General features: G+C 48.0%; 1 long non-coding RNA gene across 1 annotated transcript; it reads right to left on the minus strand.

The window, feature by feature from the left end:
* Positions 1–15,424: 15,424 nt before the first annotated feature.
* LOC136485695 (uncharacterized) lies at positions 15,425–20,141 on the minus strand. Its single transcript, XR_010766522.1, has 4 exons — positions 19,940–20,141; positions 19,567–19,628; positions 16,458–16,550; positions 15,425–15,684 (listed from the first exon to the last, which is right to left on the minus strand). It is a non-coding gene; the product is annotated as an uncharacterized lncRNA (long non-coding RNA).
* Between the last annotated feature and the right edge of the window lie 443 nt (positions 20,142–20,584).

Consider the following 20,584-nt stretch of genomic DNA (forward strand, 5'->3'; position numbering starts at 1 on the left):
CCTTCTTCCTCCCCACGCCGGCATCTCCTCCCGACCGAGTCCCGACCAAAGCGACAGACGCGGGCCTAGGGTCACGCAGATCGCCTGGCCATGTTTCCTTGGCGTCGCGCCCACACAACCCCTACGCCAACTACCCCACGCCTGTGAACCGTCCGATGCGTTCAGCGCATCGCCTGCCATCCGCCCCGTCCGCCATGGGTGGAGCTCGGACCTTGGGGCTATAAAGCGACGCCCAGAGCTCCCTAGGGATTCCTCAGCCCACCACCGCCGTTTAGTGGCCCAACCGCCCGCATCACTCTGAGAGAAGAGGGCCGAGAGGGAAATTCAGAAGAGGGAGGCGAGCAGTGGCTCGGAGATGTCGATCACCGGAGCTCGGAGCACCGCCCCGAGCGCCTACCCCGATGACGCGGCTACCACCACTAGGCAGCGCCTCGCCACCGCATCTCCACCGAATGCCGCCAAGTACCACTCGGTGAGTTCCTTTGCTGAGACCACCTCCTAGCCCATGGACGCCATCGCAGTGCACGCGCTTGCTGCGCTCGCAACACCGCCGTCATGGCGCGGCCACCGCATGCGCATCCGGCCACCTCGCTGGACTAGGAAGTAGCCGTAGAGCACCGCCGTGATGCCCGGAGGATAGCTGCCTAGACCAAGACACCGTTAGCCGGCCACAGCGCCTTGGCCACGAGCATCGGACCTCGGGTGGAGTTCCGCCGTGCACCACCACCGTGCGTGGACTCCACCGCGCCCTATGGTCGTCGTCGACGCTACATCATACCTCCCGCTAACCGTCTAAAAGAAAACGGGGCACCAAGACCCCTGGAACTGCCCCTAGATGCCCCACCGGCGAGCACCACCACGCCGAGCCGCCGACCACCATGGCCAAAGCCCTAGGAAGCCCTGGCCACTAGCTTGACCCCACCACCGTACTCGCTGAGGCCTGGCGATGCTTTTTCCCACCTCAACTGAATGCTGGCGCCGCTGTGGGAGCTCATCGGTGAGCTCACCACCGGTGGGAGCACGCCGGGGAAGGAAGCAGAGGAATTCCCCTCGCCGGCCACACGCACATGCACCCGGTGCACGTAGACCATGCCTAAGGATAGAGAAATGGACTCAGTCCACCAAAGACCCAGCCTACGGTCCATGGACCGTGAACACAAGTCCACCGTGAGCCATGCGGTGTGGGCCGATTTGTGAACCGAAGCCCAGTGGAGGCCCTTGGCTACAACATGGCAGCGCCACAGCATGCCATGTGGTGGGCCAAAGCCCAGCCCGTATCCAGGCCCAACCGGCCCAGTTTGGACCCAGCCTATGTTGACCGTTGACTAGTCAACATTGATCGATTGACCGGGCCCACATGTCAGCGACACAAAGACTCTAGACCCACTTGTCAGTAGGTGACGTCATGACGACGTCACATGGGACCCACCTGCCAGTAACAACACAGCCGAGGTGACGTCATGATGATGTCACGGTGACGTCAGCTGCTGACGTCAGCAGCTCTGGCCCCACCTGTCTGTGACTGATGTCATGGTGACCGTTGACTCACTGTTGACTTGGCGTTGACTTTGACCGGATCTACATGTCAGTGACCCAAGAGCCCTCGGTCCCACCTGTCGAAACTGATGACATTGATGACATCATGCTGACGTTAAGATGACGCCAGCGGGACCCCACCTGTCAGCCCAGAATCGAGATGATGACGCCATGCTGACGTCATGCTGGCGTCAGCATGCCACGTGGACCAGTCACAGTGTGACATGTGTTAGCCTAGGATTAATTCAGCCTTTTCCATTTTCAGAAATGATTGAAACTTCGGAAATTCATAACTAATTCATACAAACTCAGAAAAATGCAAGACCAGGACCAAAATTCATCTAAAATCGAACTCTATGCAATGAACCCATGTTTGAGTGCATTTGGTTCTTTTAAATTTTCATTAATCTTTGTGCTATTCTTTAAACGTCGCTAACGCGACTATAATGCGATCGTTTGCAGACTCGGAGGAGAACCAGACAGACGAGGACTGAGAGTACCGTGAGGAATACGGGGATGACTACACTGAAGGTGCCACATCCCACCCAACCTCGTAGCACCTATCATGCATGGCTCATATAGAACTACTATTGCTTTACTTTATTGTTATACTCACATAATGATAGGACTTGCATGGTAGTATGCTTACCTGATGGCCTTTACCTTGACGCAACCTTACCCCTGCTTACCCTGCTATTAGGCTAGACACACGCTTGCTGCTATATTTCATTGCTTATACTTCCACTACGCTTGTACTACATTGATGCGTGGTGAAAACTAGTGTTATCTGGACTATGGGGAGAGTGTTGCATGTGTGACTTAGGTGCGTGGAGGGTGAGGGTTGTGTCGACCAAGTTAGAATATACGACGAGCCTGGGGCAAGTCTTGCCGTGGGGTGCTACCTGGGCACCCCTGGAATGGATACCTGTGGTGGGTAAATGGTATATGAGGTGGCCCTGGGTGTGAACCTGTGATGGGAGGAGCCCGGGGTGGAGGTGCTATGGTGGCACGGTAAATGGAAACCCTGATGAAGATATTTTGGCTTGGTCATCCCTAAGGACTTACTAGTACTCAGATTCACCGAGAAGCCTTACGTACCACTCGCCCTATATGGTGTGGGACGGCCGGACTACTTGGTAGGATATTGCCACTACTACTAGGTTGATAGCGGACAAGTGTAAGGAGGTACGGGGCGCGGAGGATTTTTCCCCACACCCTTCTGAGACTTCATGGAGACCTTGTGGACCTGGCTCATGACTCACACTTTTAGCCACCCTAGACTAGACTTGGGGTGTACCAGGGCTGAATGGTAGGGTGGCATTATCCTAGGCTAGCAAGCGGCCGGAATCAGCCCAGTTGACGACGGTCAGCGAAGAAGGCAGATCTTGTGGTTATGTAAAACCTCTGCAGAGTGTATGATTGATCGATCAATACATATGCCGACTAGTCAGCAATGGACCTTTCCTGGGTTTCGCTTAAACTAGATAGCAAGATGAGTCCTTCCCTTCTTCCCCTGTGAGAGAGTGTCGATCATAGCCAGGGGGCTACAGGCCTTGAGACAGTGCCGAGAGGGAGTTGGCCTATCGACTGAGCAATGGTATGGTGGTGATGATGTGGAGATGGTGGTATATCGATCCCTAGATCGAAACCTGGCTCTGGACAGAAATGGGGTGGAATGGGTGTGGGAATGGTGTTAAAACTCGACCAACTATTATTATACACTTGATATGCTAATACATAGGAAACCCTAGCCTTATAGGTTCCTTTTGATTATATCCAACTTGCATCCAATTTCCACAAAGCAATGCTCATAGGGTGGGAGTGGTCAGTACAAATCGTACTGATAAATTTTGGCACACAAGTTCTGCTGAGGAGTATAGCTCTGAAGAGTTTGACGGTTGAGGGGTTCATTCCTACGCTCGAGTTTGGCGATCTATCTTCAAGCTGTTCTGAATGAATGCTACTTTTGATTCCACCAACACGGCAATGTAATAATTTATTTTCTTCTGCTCTATTTGTACTATGATATTATCATTGTATGGATGTGGTATTTGATTGGAAATTTGGGTAATATGATCTACAACGGTCATAATACACTTCGACTCTGTGGATTTCCCTTCGTGGAAATCAGGTCGTTTCAGTTGGTATCGGAGCCATACTTGACCATAGGACGAAACCCTCAGAAATGAACGATAGAATAGGACGTGAATAGGCCTTCTTTCGGTTATATACCGACCCTGCATTTACTTTTATGCAAGGCTTATCTATTTATTGACCTACCAACACCTATTTCCTTAAAAACGTGTAGATGGCAATGAACGTCGAATGGTCGCCTCTAGGACCGCTACCTCTGGACCACGCCAAGCTTACCTTTGACCTACGTGAGCTCGGGGGTTTTGCACAGAGCCTCTGCCGAGTTCTCGTCATGTTAGGAGTCCCTGACGAGCTTGTCAAGGTCACCTGCACTGGGGGTCAGCTCAGGAAGGAGGAATCGAAGGACCGGTTGTCACCTCAGTCAAGTTCTCAGCTAGCACTACCTTACCTTCTGTCCTAGCTTTCACCGAGTTGACTATAGAGGACACAGTTGAGGAGGGATTGCGAGTTATCTCACACAAGACACTTCATAGAGTGATGAGGGACCACTACGAGCACCTGAAGACGACATAGTTCTGTCTACTTCCCTAGGCCCTCAACCTTAGCCTTACCCCTAGTGAGCAGAGTTTCGCAGCCAGCAGAGTTATCCTTGCCGAGGAGGACCGATGCCTTCGTGTCTCGGCTATCCACCTACTAGAGCAGGATAGGTACGTGACCCAGCTGGAGCAGAGGAGATGTCAAGACTAGGCCCTTCTGTGGGAGTACCAGGAGCGAGACTCGCAGGGGGCACAGGAGCGAGCTAGTCTACTTGAGATAGTTGCCAAGCTATAGGATGAGCTCAACCGTTGTGAAGAAGTCCACGGAGCCAAGGTCGCTGACTTACAGGACAAAGCCATCGACCTAGGCAATAGGAACTTCTACCTCGACAGCAAGGTCTTGGAGTTGCAGAGAGAGTTGGACGACAAGAAGGCCGAGTTCAACCGTAGAGGAGACAGAGAGAGGTCCAAGGGGATTGATATGCTAAAAATCCAATCTCGGAACAAGACCATGACTTAGGATCTAGAGGAGTTCAGGAAGAAGACCGTTCGCAACCAGGGTCACCTGATCGAGGCACTCAGGCAGAACGAGTACCTACAGGACAAGTGTGAGAGGACATGGCAAGCTTGGCAGAAGTCTGACAAGAAGCGCCTTAGGGAGATGAAGGGTATGTGGGATCAGCTACCCAAGGAGATTTGCAGCAAGACGAAGCCTAGGATAGAGGAGTTTGAGTTAGCCCCGACTCGCCTCAACCTAGACGCCTCCCCTACCCTACCTGGAGCCAAGCCTACTAAGGAGCTCGCCGAGGCCTTGAAGTACGTGTCCCGACTTCACAAGTCTGATGAGGAGATCGAGATCGAGAACAGTCGTATCCTAGCTGTGGTGTATGAGTTAGAGTAGATGACCTTGCGTGGTCATGAGTCATGTCAGTGGCTTCCATAAGTTGTACCCCATGATGTACCCCTTATGAGATATAATATGAGACACTATGCGTAGTACGATTCTCGTGAGTCTCCAAGTGTAGCTACTGGAGATGATGCCATGTAATAAAACCCATGTAATGAATGTTTTGGATCTTATTGCATCTTATGGATCTTATTGCTTCTTTGTAATGAATGTTGGATAGTATAAATGTTTTGCTTTAAATCATCAAGAATCATGTAATCATACTGAATTATAAGCACTTATGGCACAATCACTAAAATGTCCATAATCCGTGTTGCAGATGCCGAACCGCCGATCTGATCGCCTAATGAACCATGGACGTGTGCCCACCCCTGAACCAGCCGAACCAAATGGGAGGGCATGGTGGCAACAACCGTGGCCATGGACGTGGAGGGATACCCTTCAACTTGGAGAATACCCTGCCGCCTGAGGAGAACATTCTGCCACCACCACCATCGAACCTAGCAGAGGTGATGGCACAACAGACCCAACTTTTTGCAGCTCTTGTTAACAGAGCAAACCATCACCAGGGAGGTCAGCAGAATGATTTCCAAAGGAAGCTGGAAGGATTTTTGAAGCTAAGGCCACCTACCTATGATGGCACCGACCCTGACCCGCTTGTAGCCGATGACTGGCTCAAGGAGATGGAGAAGAAGCTTGACCTCACTACTTTCACCGACGAGGAGTGTGTTGGAGCTGCCACACACCAGCTCACAGGTGCAGCACGCGCTTGGTGGGATAGTTTCAGTGATTCCCATGAGGACCCTGCCAACATCTCGTAGGATGAGTTCGTCGAAGCATTCACTGAGTATCACATTCCCAAGGGTATCATGGAGGCCAAAGCCGAGGAGTTCCGCAACATCAAGATGGGAAAGGACAGGGTGACTAAGTACACTACTCATTTCACCAACCTTCTACGCTATGCACCTTCCTATGTTGTGAACTCTGAGAAGGAGAAGCTGTACTATTACCGCAAGGGACTTAACCCATACATTAAGCTAAAGTTTGGCGGTATTGAGAGTAGAACGCTGCGTGCTCTGGTGGATCGCTGCATCTAGATCAAGAAGGACCGTGCTGAAGCTGGAGAGGAGTACAGGGAGAGGAAGCGTAAGCCTGAGGAGTCCTTCCATGGCCGTGATCGCAAGAGGTTCCATAGAGATGCACCATCCAGGGAACGCTCTCGCCACAATAGGGATGACAACCCTGGGTCGAGTAGGGGTGGTGGAGGCTACATCGCCAAATACTCCCACCCTGCTCAGGATCGTTACACCCGGGACCGTTATGCTCAGGACCGCAACACTTAGGATGGTTTCAACCGTTCCCGTTCAGTGAATGAACGCCCAGCATAGAACCACCCTGCACCAAGCACTGAAAACTGGAAGGCACCCACGCCAACCCCAATAGGTGGTACGCCTTTCACCTGCTTCGCTTGTGGCCAACCGGGTCACAAAGCCACTGAGTGTCCTCAAAACTCAGCCGCTCAGAAGTCTCAGTTCAAGGGATCTGCTACTCATGGACGTCTCAACCATCTGGACGTCGAGGAAACACAGGCTGCCCCTGACGTTGTGTATGGTATGTTTTTAGTTAATGGCAATACTGCATCAGTTCTATTTGATTCCGGAGCAACTTGTTCTTACATATCATCCAAGTTCGCATGAGAGCATGACCTGCCTGTAACCCCACGTGGAAAGCCTATCATCACCAGCTCACCTTTAGGAGACCTAAAGTGCACCCACATCTATAAGGGAGTGGGTCTTACCATGGAGGGTCTTATCTTTGAAGCCAACCTAATCCTGTTACCTTCCACGAACCTAGATGCCATCTTAGGTATGGATTGGCTAACCATTCACCGAAGTATCATATCATGTTCACCTAGATACATCCAAGTGACCCACCCATTAGGCCAAGTTATTAGATGTGAACCTCAGTCCAGAAAGTCCACTTCTATCCTATGTGCCCTTAATGCCAGTTCAGAATCACAAAAAGAGGAGAAGACAGTTCATGATGTGCCTATGGTCAGAGACTATCCCGATGTATTCCCTAAAGAATTACCGGGTATGCCACCAGACCGTGATGTAGAGTTCATCATTGATCTTTTGCCGGGAACAGGACCCATTGCCAAGAGACCCTATCGCATGTCAGTTGACGAACTGGCTGAGCTTAAGAAATAGCTTGATGAGCTCATCTCGAAGGGGTATATCAGACCTAGTGCTTCACCCTGGGGATCCCCTATTTTGTTTGTTATGAAGAAGGATGGCTCGATGAGAATGTGCATTGATTACCAGAACTTGAACGCAGTCACCATCAAGAACAAGTACCCTCTACCAAGAATTGATGATCTGCTTGACTAGCTTAGAGGTGCCAAGTATTTCTCCAAGATTGATCTCAGATCTGGCTATCATCAAATGAAGATTCGGGAGAGTGACATCCCGAAAACAGCTTTTGTGACAAGGTATGGGCAGTTTGAGTTCACTGTGGTGTCCTTTGGACTCACGAATGCTCCTGCATACTTCATGAACATGATGAATAAAGTTTTCATGGATGATCTGGATATGTTCATGGTGGTATTCATTGATGACATCCTTGTTTATTCACCCATTGCCAAAGAACATGAACATCATATGAGAACTGTGCTTGAGAAATTAGCATAACATCAGCTCTATGCAAAGTTCAGCAAATGCGAATTTTGGCTACAGGAGGTTGCCTTCCTAGGCCATGTACTATCAGCCGAAGGTGTCATAGTTGACCCAGCAAAGATTGAAGCTATGAAAGAGTGGGATCAACCCCATAATGTGACAGAAGTCAGAAGTTTCTTGGGATTTGCTGGATATTACCATCGGTTCATCAAGAACTTCTCCAAGATAGCTCGTCCAATGACCAACCTTCTGAAGAAGACTAAGGAGTTTGAATGGACGCCCGAGTGCGAACAAAGCCTCTAGGAATTGAAACAAAAGTTTACCACAACTCCTATGCTAGCATTGCCTGACATCGGCAAAGATTTCGTGGTCTATTGTGATGCATCCTGTCAAGGACTTGGTTGTGTATTGATGCAAGGTGGAAGAGTGATAGCATATGCTTCCCGACAGTTGAAAGAACATGAGAACTGTTACCCAACCCATGATCTTGAGTTAGCAGCAGTTGTGCATGCCTTGAAGATGTAGAGACACTACTTGATAGGCAACAAGTGTGATATCTATACGGATCACAAGAGCTTGAAGTACTTTTTCACTCAGGAAGATCTAAATATGAGGCAACGCCGATGGCTAGAGTTGATCAAAGACTATGACCTGGAAATTCACTATCATCCGGGAAAAGCTAATGTAGTTGCAGATGCCCTCAGTCGCAAGAGTTACTGTCACACTTTGATCACTGAATCCGTACCACCTGAGCTCAAGGAAGAGATTGAAGATTTCCAACTTGAGATACTACATCATGGCTTGTTGAATGAGCTCCGCATACAGTATGATCTCACAGATCGTATCCGTCAAGCTCAGAAAAGTTGTGAAGAGATCAAATATCTCCGTAGTCTGATGAAACTAGGCTATAAGACCAACCACCAGGAAGATGAACTAGGAACCATCTGGTTCAAGAATAGAATCTGTGTTCCATCTGACCCAGCACTACGAGAGGAAATTCTGTCAGAAGCTCATGATTCCAAGTACTGTATTCACCCTAGAGGTTCAAAGATGTATCAAGACTTGAAGAAACACTTTTAGTGGAAAGGCATGAAGACAGACATTGCGGGACATGTGGCACGATGTGACACATGTAATAGAGTCAAGGCTGAACATCAAAGGCCTGTAGGTTTGCTAAAGCCTCTTGACATTCCTGAGTGGAAATGGGAGAGCATATCCATGGATTTCATAGTTGGATTGCCCCGTTCACAGAAAGGCAATGATTCCATCTGGGTGATTGTTGATCGCTTGACCAAGATTGCTCACTTTGTACCAGTAAAGACCAAGACCAACGCCGAGAAATTAGCGGATCTATACATTGAACATATTCTCATATTGCATGGAGCTCCCTCTAGTATTGTATCCGATCGTGGCCCTCAGTTTGTGTCTCGATTTTGGGAAGCCCTACACAAGTCCATTGGAACCAAACTTGACTTCAGTACCGCTTATCATCCACAGACAGATGGACAGACTGAATGAGTAAATCAGATCTTAGAAGACATGCTTCGTGCTAGTGTACTGAATTATGGCTCTGATTGGGAGAGATGCTTACCCTATGCAGAATTTTCTTACAACAACAGCTACCAAGCCAGTATCAAGATGTCGCCGTTTGAAGCTCTGTATGGCAGACCTTGTAAGACACCTTTGATGTTGTCCCAACCAGGAGAAAGATCATTCTTTGACTCCGCTAAGATTCAAGATGTAGAAGAAGGAGTTGCTCAAGTAAGAGAGAATTTGAGAATTGCTCAAAGTCGATACAAGAGCTATGCTAACAAAAGGAGAAGAGAACTTGAGTTTAATGTGGGGGACTTCGTCTATCTCAAGGTATCCCCGCTATGTGGGACTGTCAGATTCCATGTGAAAGGAAAGCTTGCCCCTAGATTTGTTGGCCATACAAGATTTGCAAGAGGATTGGAAAGCTCGCGTACAAACTTGAGCTACCTAAGGAACTGGCGGGTGTACATCCCGTATTCCATGTCTCACAGCTACGCAAGTGTTTGAGAGTGCCCGATGAAGTAGTTCCAACGGGTACACTTGACATTCAAGATACACTTGAGTATAAAGAACACCCTATCAGAATTCTAGGCAGAGATACCAAAGAGACCCGAAGCAAGACTATTCCTATGTGCAAGATCCAATGGAGCAATCACACTGAGAGAGAAGCAACATGGGAGAAAGAGTCTGACCTCTGGCTACAATATCCTTATCTCTTCAAAGAGTACGTTACGCTTTAATCTCGGGGATCAGATTCTGTTAAGGGGGTAGGACTGTAACAACCCAAAAAGCCACACACCAAAAATCACAACTACAAAATTTTTGTTGTTTAACCCCATGCAATGTTGAGTGACAACTGTAGGAGCCAACCCTAGGTTTTTCATTAGTTGTAACCCAACTAGACAATTTCATGAGCATAGGATGTCATTTGTTAATTATGTTTATTTAAATTCTAACAAATAAAGTGTTGCATACATTGTCAACTCAAATTATGATTTGGATTTCCAATTGCTTTACAACTTCTTTAAAGTAATAAACCACAAAGTAATTATTAATCAAACCAAAGAATAAATGCTTAAAATGAAAACCATTTCTATTTTTGTATAACAAAACTACCACTATTTTTATTACACAAAATAGCTAAATAAAGTTCCTAATATATAAAAAAGAGTGTTGTGGGCCTCACATCTAAAAATCCAATGAATAAGGTACACCAGATTTAAATTCAAACTCCAAATCAAATTTGAATTCAAATAAAGAAGAAGAAAAATAAAATAGAAAAAGGAAAGAAAAGAAGAAAGCCTCGCAGCCGGCTCGGCCTGCTCGGCCCGCTAACCAGCCCTGCATCGCGCGCAGGCCGGCCCAACCCGCACGACCGAACAACTGGCCCAGCAAGCCGGCCCAGCACGCCGCTCACGACCGCGCGCCCATCTGCCCCACCTGCTGCCGCTGCCACCTAGACCCCACGCGTCAGCCACTCTCGGCACAGTGCCTTCTTCCTCCCCATGCTGGCATCTCCTCCTGACCGAGTCCCAACCAAAGCGACAGGCGTGGGCCCAGGGTCACGCAGATCGCCTGGCCATGTTTCCTTGGCGCCACACCCATGCAACCCCTATGCCAACTACTCCGCGCCCGTGAACCGTCTGATGCATTCGGTGCATCGCCTGCCGTCTGCCCCGTCTGCCATGGGTGGAGCTCGGACCTTGGGGCTATAAAGTGACGCCCAGAGCGCCCTAGGGATTCCTTAGCCCACAGCCGCCGTTCGGTGGCCCAACTGCCCGCATCACTCTAAGAGAAGAGGGCCGAGAGGGAAATTCGAAAGAGGGAGGTGAGCAGGGGGCTCGGAGACATCGAACACCGGAGCTCGGAGCGCCGCCCCGAGCGCCTACCCCGACGACGTGGCTACCACCACTAGGCAGCGCCTCACCACCGCATCACCACCGAACGCCACCAAGTACCACTCGGTGAGTTCCTTTGCTGACACCACCTCCTAGCCCACCGCATGCGCATCCGGCCGCCTCGCTGGACTAGGAAGTAGCCGTAGAGCACCGCCGTGACGCCCGGAGGATAGCTGCGTAGACCAAGACACCGTTAGCCGACCATAGCGCCTTGGCCACGAGCACCGGACCTCGAGCGGAGTTCCACCATGCACCACCACCATGTGCGGACTCCACCACGCCCTATGGTCGTCGTCGACGCTACATCATACCTCCCGCTAACCGTCTAAAAGAAAACAGGGCACTAGGACCCCTGGAACTGCCCCTAGATGCTCCGCCGGCGAGCACCGCCACGCCGAGCCGCCGACCACTATGGCCAAAGCCCTAGGAAGCCCTGGCCGCCACCTTGACCCCACCACCGTACTCATCGAGGCCTGGCGATGCTTTTTCCCACCTCAACTGAACGTTGGCGCCGCTGTGGGAGCTCGCCGGTGAGCTCACCACCGGCGGGAGCACGCCGGGGAAGGAAGCAGAGGAATTCCCCTCGCCGGCCACATGCACATGCACCCGATGCACGTAGACCATGACCAAGAATAGAGAAATGGACTCAGTATACCGAAGACCTAGCCTACGGTCCATGGACCGTGAACACAAGTCCACCGTGAGCCACGTGGTGTGGGCCGATCTATGAACCGAAGCCCAGTGGAGGCCCTTGGCTACGACATGGCAGCGCCACAGCATGCCACGTGGTGGGCCAAAGCCCAGCCCGTATCTAGGCCCAACTGGCCCAGTTTGGACCCGGCCTGTGTTGACCGTTGACTAGTCAACGTTGATCAATTAACCGGGCCCACATGTCAGCGACACAGAGACTCTAGACCCACTTGTCAGTAGGTGACGTCATACTGATGTCACGTGGAACCCACCTGCCACTAACAACACAGCCGAGGTGACGTCGTGATGATGTCACGGTGATGTCAGCTGCTGACGTCAGCAGCTCTAGCCCCACCTGTCTGTGACTGATGTCACGGTGACCGTTGACTCGCTGTTGACTTGGTGTTGACTTTGACTAGATCCACATGTTAGTGACCCAAGAGCCCTCGGTCCCACCTGTCAGAACTGATAACGTTGATGACGTCAAGATGATGCCAACGGGACCCCACCTATCAGCCCGGAATCGAGATGATGATGCCATGCTGACGTCATGCTGGCGTCAGCATGCCACGTGGACCAGTCACAGTGTGACACGTGTTAGCCCAAGATTAATTCAGCCTTTTCCATTTTCAGAAATGATTGAAACTTCAGAAATTCATAACTAATTCATACAAACTCAGCAAAATGCAAGACTAGGACCAAAATTCATCTAAAATCGAGCTCTACGCAATGAACCCATGTTTGAGTGTATTTGGTTCTTTTGAATTTTCATTGATCTTTGTGCTATTCTATAGACGTCACTAACGTGACTATAATGCGATCATTTGCAGACTCAGAGGAGAATCAGACAGACAAGGACCGAGAGTAGCGTGAGGAATACGGGGACGACTACACTGAAGGTGCCACATCCCACCCAACCTCGTAGCACCTATCACGCATGGCTCATATAGAACTGCTATTGCTTTACTTTATTGTTATACTCACACAATGATAAGACTTGCATGGTAGTATGCTTACCTGATGGCCTTTACCTTGATGCAACCTTACCCCTACTTACCCTGCTATTAGGCTAGCCACACGCTTGCTGCTATATTTCATTGCTTATACTTCCACTACGCTTGTACTACATTGATGCGTGGTGAAAACTGGTGTTATCTGGACTATGGGGAGAGTGCTGTGTGTGTGACTTGGGTGCGTGGAGGGTGAGGGTTGTGTCGACCAAGTTGGAATATACGACGAGCCTGGGGAAAGTCTTGCCGTGGGGTGCTACCTAGGCACCCCTGGAATGGATACCTGTGGTGGGTAAATGGTATATGAGGTGGCCCTGGGTGGGAACCTATGATGGGAGGAGCCCAGGGTGGAGGTGCTGTGGTGGCACGGTAAATGGAAACCCTGATGAAGACATTCTGGCTTGGTCATCCCTAAGGACTTACTAGTACTCAGATTCACCGGGAAGCCTTACGTACCACTCGCCCTATATGGTGTGGGACGGCCGGACTACTTGGTAGGATATTGCCACTACTGCTAGGTTGATAGCGGACAAGTGTAAGGAGGTACGGGGCGCGGAGGATTTTTTCCCACACCCTTCTAAGACTTCATGGAGACCTTGTGGACCCGGCTCATGACTCACAGTTTTAGCCACCCCGGACTAGACTTGGGGTGTACCAGGGCTGAATGGTAGGGTAGCATTATCCTAGGCTAGCAAGCGGCCGGAATCAGCCTAGTTGACGACGGTTAGCGAAGAAGGCAGATCTTGTGGTTATGTAAAACCTCTGCAGAGTGTATGGTTGATCGTTCGATAGATATGCCGACTAGTCGGCAGTGGACCTTTCCTAGGTTTCGCTTAAACTAGATAGCGAGATGAGTCCTTCCCTTCTTTCCCCGTGAGAGAGTGTCGGTCGTAGCCAGGGGCTACGGGCCTTGAGACAGTGCCGAGAGGGAGTTGGCCTATCGACTGAGCGATGGTATGGTGGTGATGATGTGGAGATGGTGGTATATCGATCCCTGGATCGAAACCTGGCTCTAGACAGAAATGGGGTGGAATGGGTGTGGGAATGGTGTTAAAACTTGACCAACTATTATTATACACTTGATATGCTAATACATAGGAAACCCCAGCCTTATAGGTTCCTTTTGATTATATCCAACTTGCATCCAATTTCCACAAAGCAATGCTCATACGGTGGGAGTGGCCAGTACAAATCGTACTGATAAATTTTGGCACACAGGTTCTGCTGAGGAGTATAGCTCTGAAGAGTTTGACGGTTGAGGGGTTCGTTCCTACGCTCGAGTTTGGCGATCTATCTTCAAGCTGTTCTGAATGAATGCTACTTTTGATTCCGCCAATGCGGCGATGTAATAATTTATGTACTTACGCTCTATTTGTACTCTGATATTATCATTGTATGGATGTGGTATTCGACAGAAAATTTGGGTAATATGATCTACAACGGTCATAATACACTTCGACTCTGTGGATTTCCCTTCGTGGAAATCAGGTCGTTTCAGTTTGACACACGGCAAATGGGCCATATTTGCCGAGGGCCCAAACTTTGACACACGGCAAACAGACAAGCTTTGCCGAGTGCCTAATATTTGACACTCGGCAAACGTACCGTGACCGTTTCCGCTCCGTGACTTACTTTTTTTTTGTTGAGTGTCGTTTTCAGCTCTCGGCAAAGTTCTTGCCGAGTGCCCGAAGAAAACACTCGGCAAAGCTGCTGTTTGCTGGTACTGTAGCTACCGTGTGCTCTTTGTCGAGTGTTACACTCAGTAAATCCTTTGCCGAGTGTTTTTTGGTCTTTGCCGAGTGTCCGTGGCACACGGCAAAACTACTGTTTCTGGTAGTGAGAAAAAGAACATGGGAAAGTAGGCTGGATGAAAAAAATATGACAGAAATTTTGGCTCTTTAATATTAGGTGTAGATTATAATATCCAACGTTTCTTTATATTTCCTATGAATGATATTTCTTGAATTGATACGGCACTATCATAACACTACTGGAAACTCGGTTTTTTCTATGTGTGCGAAAACACACAGGAAAATACGAATCCCATCAGAATGTACCGTCAGAAAAATATTTTTCTGACGGTGTACCCTCAAAAAAATACCCACAGAAATATGATGACAGAAAAATTCAATTGTTCTGTGTGTTCGCCGTCAGAAACAATTTTTCTGTGGGTGTTACACGCACAGAAAAATTGCGTTAGCCGAGATTAATTTTAAATATTGTGTGCGTTAATCCTCACAAAAAAAAGGAAAAGCCCGACAGAAAAATGATTTTTCTGTGGGTGTTACACGCACAGGAAAATTGCGTTAGGCAGATTAAATTTAAATGTTGTGTCGGTCTCGGTTAACGCACAAAAAAATAAAAGAACCACCGACAGAAAAAAACCTTAACCATGCAGCAAATATGGACGGTCCATACTGTAATTTGATCACAACATAATAGATATCATATATATAAAGATCCAAATGTTCAGCACATTCATTAATGGCATCCATGCTACATATAGATGATGTCAAAATGGTCCGGCATCAATACATTCAAAAGCATTACCATCTCATCTCAACAATTTAAGTCTCAGTCAAGATGAGTAAAGTACAAGCATGCATCATTGAGTCATATTATAGCTAAAACTAAAACTAAAACTAAAGCTAAAACTAAAGCTAACACAACCATCACATTATCGATGCATGATCGCCATTGTTGTCGAAACCTTGATTGTTGTCAAGGTTTGTAGCATGAAGATCCCCATTGGTGTGGTGCAACATTGGTCTTGGGTTCTTGCAGAGCTGATGTTGCCAGTTCAGACTGAAAGGCATTAGAAAGAAAGAAATAAAGTCCAGTTAGCCTCACCTTTTACATGCACGAAATGTGCTTCTGGAAGCACTAGGCATAACAAGTAGAGAAATCCCAATTGTTGCATGTATGGATACAACCTTACAATAAGGAAAAAAAGGATGGTATCTACTATAACATAAGCATCTAAAGCTAGAGCCGCTATAAAGTGATAAAATTTCTTTGCACATTGTCGATAAAAGCTGGTTACTTGGGATAAACAGGTAGAGATGTCCAAATCACATGAAAACAGTCCCAAAAGAACCATATCAAGAAGATTCTGTAGCGCTGGACAACCAGGAGCAATAAAATTCCAACAAGTCAAATGAACAAAGGAAGCATCGACTACATTTAACTGTCACCTTATCCATCCATAAATACTAAGGGAAGTCAAAGAAACACATCATTTGGCATCAGAATAACCATAAAGAAGATAAAGAACAAAAATAGTAAACCTACACAAGTAGCAGTTACGTGATTGAACTATTTGATTTATATCAGTTGTGCACATAAAAATTTAATTCTACCATACAATCTAATTGAATTGATGCCAAAAAGCACCATAGAATTTCTGTTCACAAATTGCATTCCTAATATTTTAAGGAAGTCAATATGTGTTATTAAACATATCAAAATTAAACCATCAAAATCACATCTGCTCATTTTGCGTGTTGATCATCAATCACATCTGGATGCACTGGCCCAATGCACTATACATTTTGCTTCTGAAAGGAAAGTTACCGTACCTAAAATTCTCCAAGGTCAGCAGCTGTGTTATCTCCTTGAACAGGTCGTCAAAGTGCTTCATGTTGAAGTAGAAGCCCGACTCCTGCTCCAGCCTACACAGGCAACCACAAAAAGCATCAAAAATCCCAGCTCACCCAGTAAAGCAAGGCTCCAAAAACCCCATTCATGATCACCCAGCAAATCTGTAGACCAAAATAGATGCAGCAAAAGAGCCACAGTGCACTAGAAATCCATGATACCTTATAAGTGCATTGCTAGACCACATCATCGATTCAGATTTCAGAAACTTTGGTGTTGCATACATACTTATCCCATGGACAAGGTTAACTGATAGACCCAAGTCCCCAATACCCTACTGTACAGTAGTATAGAACACCAAGCAAACACTAAAGTTTGTCATGCACACATGTATAGGTGGCGACATTCAAGAAAGAGGAGCCAAACCTGATCCAATCTAAACTGAGCTAATAGACAAGAACTACATATATATCACCTGGAGCAAAAGAACAAGAGCAAAAGAACTCGAGAAATGGCTCAGATTTACCCATTATCAGCATGACAACTGCAACTTAATTTCAACTGGAACTTAATTTAATTCTCTCTCTCTAATGGGAATTGAACTGGCCACAGAACTAGTTGCTTGTACCAGTACAAGCCATCCTAGTTAAGCAGCAAACAGAACAAAATATCCCAAGTACCAGCTCATAAGGTGCTAAAGTGCAGAAGTTCTCTAATGGAAACTTGATTCATCACAGCCACTCAAAAGTAGTACAAAACAAAAAAAGTCACAAGGCATAGTTAGGGAAGGGGAGAGCAGCGCGGCACAAGACTGGGGTTTCATATCATCTCAGCTCTGCAAATATCACATATCAAAATGATTGATCAGGTTGATATATGCAAGATATTCAAGATACTATTTTCATAGCATCTCACTTGAAAAGCAACCAGGGTAACAAAACAAACAAGTTAAAATTGTATATCTAAAGCATATCTATAGTGTTGTGCAAAACCAGATTAGTATGGAACATGAAATAAGCATACTCCTGAAACTCTAAAGCATATCTATAGTGTTGTGCAAAACACTAAAATGGTCCTAAAGACATGTGTAAACAATGAATTAAGATTTATGCAAATAAATAGTTAAACAACATGCTAGCCTCCCAAATCTTATCAAACCAAATATTTTTTTCAGTGCTGTTTTAGCTAACACTTGACAACTTTTATGCATGGAACTTGCTACTGCAGCCCATATCAGGATATATAATGGAACAATCATTCATGTGCAACTCTAAAAATTCAACCAACAATTTCAGAGCAGCTATAAAGTGGCTAACTATAGGCAGTAGAAAAAAAATGCATGTAGGACGACAATCATGTGCTATTGGAGAAATAAAGAATTCATGTTGACTGCACATTACATACCACATCTAATTCTAAAATGAGATTGACAATATGATGGGATAATTGCCAATTTTGACAGTGATCTTAGCCTTCAATACGAATTTGACACTAAAAAACTTCAAACTACATGGAGTCGATATCTTACCATTGGAGCACACAACAAGCCTGTATCCAGAATGTGATCAACCGGATTGGAAATGAGTGTAATCAGATATGCAATGTTGTGCAAAGTATGGAATTAAAAAAAAGGCCGCCACCGGCCTCCACCGCCAGAGCCTAGAGCCCAGATCCGGCCGCCACCGGCCTCCAACGGCCATATCTGGGAGAGGGAGGGCCGGATCCGGGAGAGGGAGGGGCGGCGCCGGGGAAGAAGGCCGGGGAGGGGCGGCGCCGGGGAAGAAGAAGGCCGGGGAGGGACGGTGCCGGGGACCACCACCACCACGCCGCCCGCCGCCCGCCACCACCAGAGCCCAAATCCGGCCGCCACCGGCCTCCATTGGCCGGATCCGGGTGAGGGAGGGCCAGATCCGGGAGAGGGAGGGGCGGCGCCGGAGAAGAAGGCCGGGGAGGGGCGGCGCCGGGGAAGAAGAAGGCCGGGGAGGGGCGGCGCCAGGGACCACCACCACCACGCCAGCACCACGAAGCCTGCCGCCATGCCACCCACCGCCCGCCACCACCAGAGCCCAGATCCGGCCGCCACCGGCCTCCACCGGCCGGATCCGGGAGAGGGAGGGCCGGATCCGGGAGAGGGAGGGGCGGCGCCGTAGAAGAAGGCCAGGGAGGGGCGGCGCTGGGGAAGAAGAAGGCCGTGGAGGGGCAGCGCCAGGGAAGAAGGGGAGAAGAAGGGGAGGGGCGGCGGCAGGGAGGGGAGGGGCGCTGGGGGCCGGGTGCCGGGGAAGAAGAGGGGAGGGGGCGCTGGGCTCCGGGTGCGGAGGAAGAAGAAGGGCGGGGGAGGGGGCACTGGGGTTCGTATGCGGAGGAAGACGCGGGTGCGGAGGAAGAAGAAGGGAGGGGGAGGGGGCGCTAGGGTTCGGATGCTGAGGAAGACGCGAGTGCGGAGGAAGACGCGGGTGCGGAGGAAGAAGAAGCTGGGGTTCGGATGCTGAGGAAGACGCGAGAAGAGAGTAAGAAGAAGGGAGGGGTCCTGGTCATATGAATTTTTCCGTGCGTGCGAATGTTTTTTTCTGTGCGTTTTAAATTAGCCGACAGAATAATAATATTTTTTCTGTGCGTGTATATATTTTTTCTATGCGTTTTTAAAGAACCGACAGAATAAGTTGCATTTTTTCTGTGAGTGATGATTTTTTCCGTGTGTGGATTGTCACGCACAGAAAAATTATATAATTATTCTGTGGGTTTTCGTATTTTTCTGTCGGGATATTTTGAAACTGACAGAAAAATCATAATTTTTCTGTGCGTGCCGAAAAAAACGCACAGAAAAATTCGTCACCCACAGAACAATTCGAGTTTCCCGTAGTGTAAGTTCATAACTATAGTAAATTTGAAGTTTTCAACAACCAGATCCTAAAGGATCCTTGACAAGAACATAGAACCAATCTCTCAATTTGTAAAAAAAAGATGTTGTCAGATTAATAAATCGTACAGAATATACTTTACCATCCCTCCTGCCGAATCTCACGAGCAAAAGTTGTTCGCAACAAAACAAAAAAAGAGAAATATTAGTGGCAGCAGCAGGCTGTACCGTACCGTTGTAGCAGTAGAGAACATGGCCATAACAGTTTTTTTGCCACCCCTCATTCTTTTTAATCCTGAGACATGCAACCATAGCAATAGAGAAAAAATTGTGCTATCAAAACATATGTCGCTCAAGGTGGAGGCCAGTGGCGGAGGACGGAAAAAATTCTAGGTATGGCGAAATAAAAAATCATAGATATATTCAAAATAAAACGTTTATAATTTTACACTGGTTCCTCTTTACTTTTGGATCTATCTTTGCTTAATTAATTTCACTGGTCCACATATTAATAAACCAAATTCAACAAGAAATTAAAGTAAAAATAAACAAACAACAATTTAAAAAGAACAAATAGTCGGCGATTTAAAAGAACAAGTAATTTACTTTGATGACTCATGCGGATGGGATGATTACGTGATGCAGCGCTACGGCCCAGCATGCACCATGATCTGCTGGTGGCTGATCTGCTTCGACGCTGCGCAGACTGCAGTGCCGCCGGGCATAGCGTCGTCTTGCCTGGCTGTTTGCCAAGTCGCCGCGCGTTGCATGTCAAATCCACCTGCCGGCCGCCGGAGCCTAGGGCTGAGTCGCAGATGGGAGGAAGCACGGGACAACCGAGATGGGATGACGAAAAGTCGCCTAGTCAGGAAACTGAAGTGTCGTCGCGGCCAGACAATACGCTTTCACTGCCTACACACGCGACACGGCCCAGACGGATGTGCCAGCCCAAAGAACAAAGGCCCAAAATACCGGTTCGCAGACCACATATATACCGCAGTTTCTTCTTCCTCGCATCGTTGTTCGGGCTGTTTTTCGTCTATATGGCGGATTAGCGGAAGGAACAACTGGGCAGCGATTTAGGGGAGGGGATTCGCAGGGAATCGCCATCCTACCGAGTCCTCCGCCCCCGGTGGAGGCGATGGAAATATCACCATAGGTTGTACACAGCACTACATAAAAAATGATTTTTAGCAATAGTTTGAATTTTTTTTGTAGGGACGGCTGGTGATGGAGCCGCCCCTATAGTGG

Source organism: Miscanthus floridulus, chromosome 10, assembly GCF_019320115.1.
Source record: "Miscanthus floridulus cultivar M001 chromosome 10, ASM1932011v1, whole genome shotgun sequence".
Classification (NCBI taxonomy): Eukaryota; Viridiplantae; Streptophyta; class Magnoliopsida; order Poales; family Poaceae; genus Miscanthus; species Miscanthus floridulus.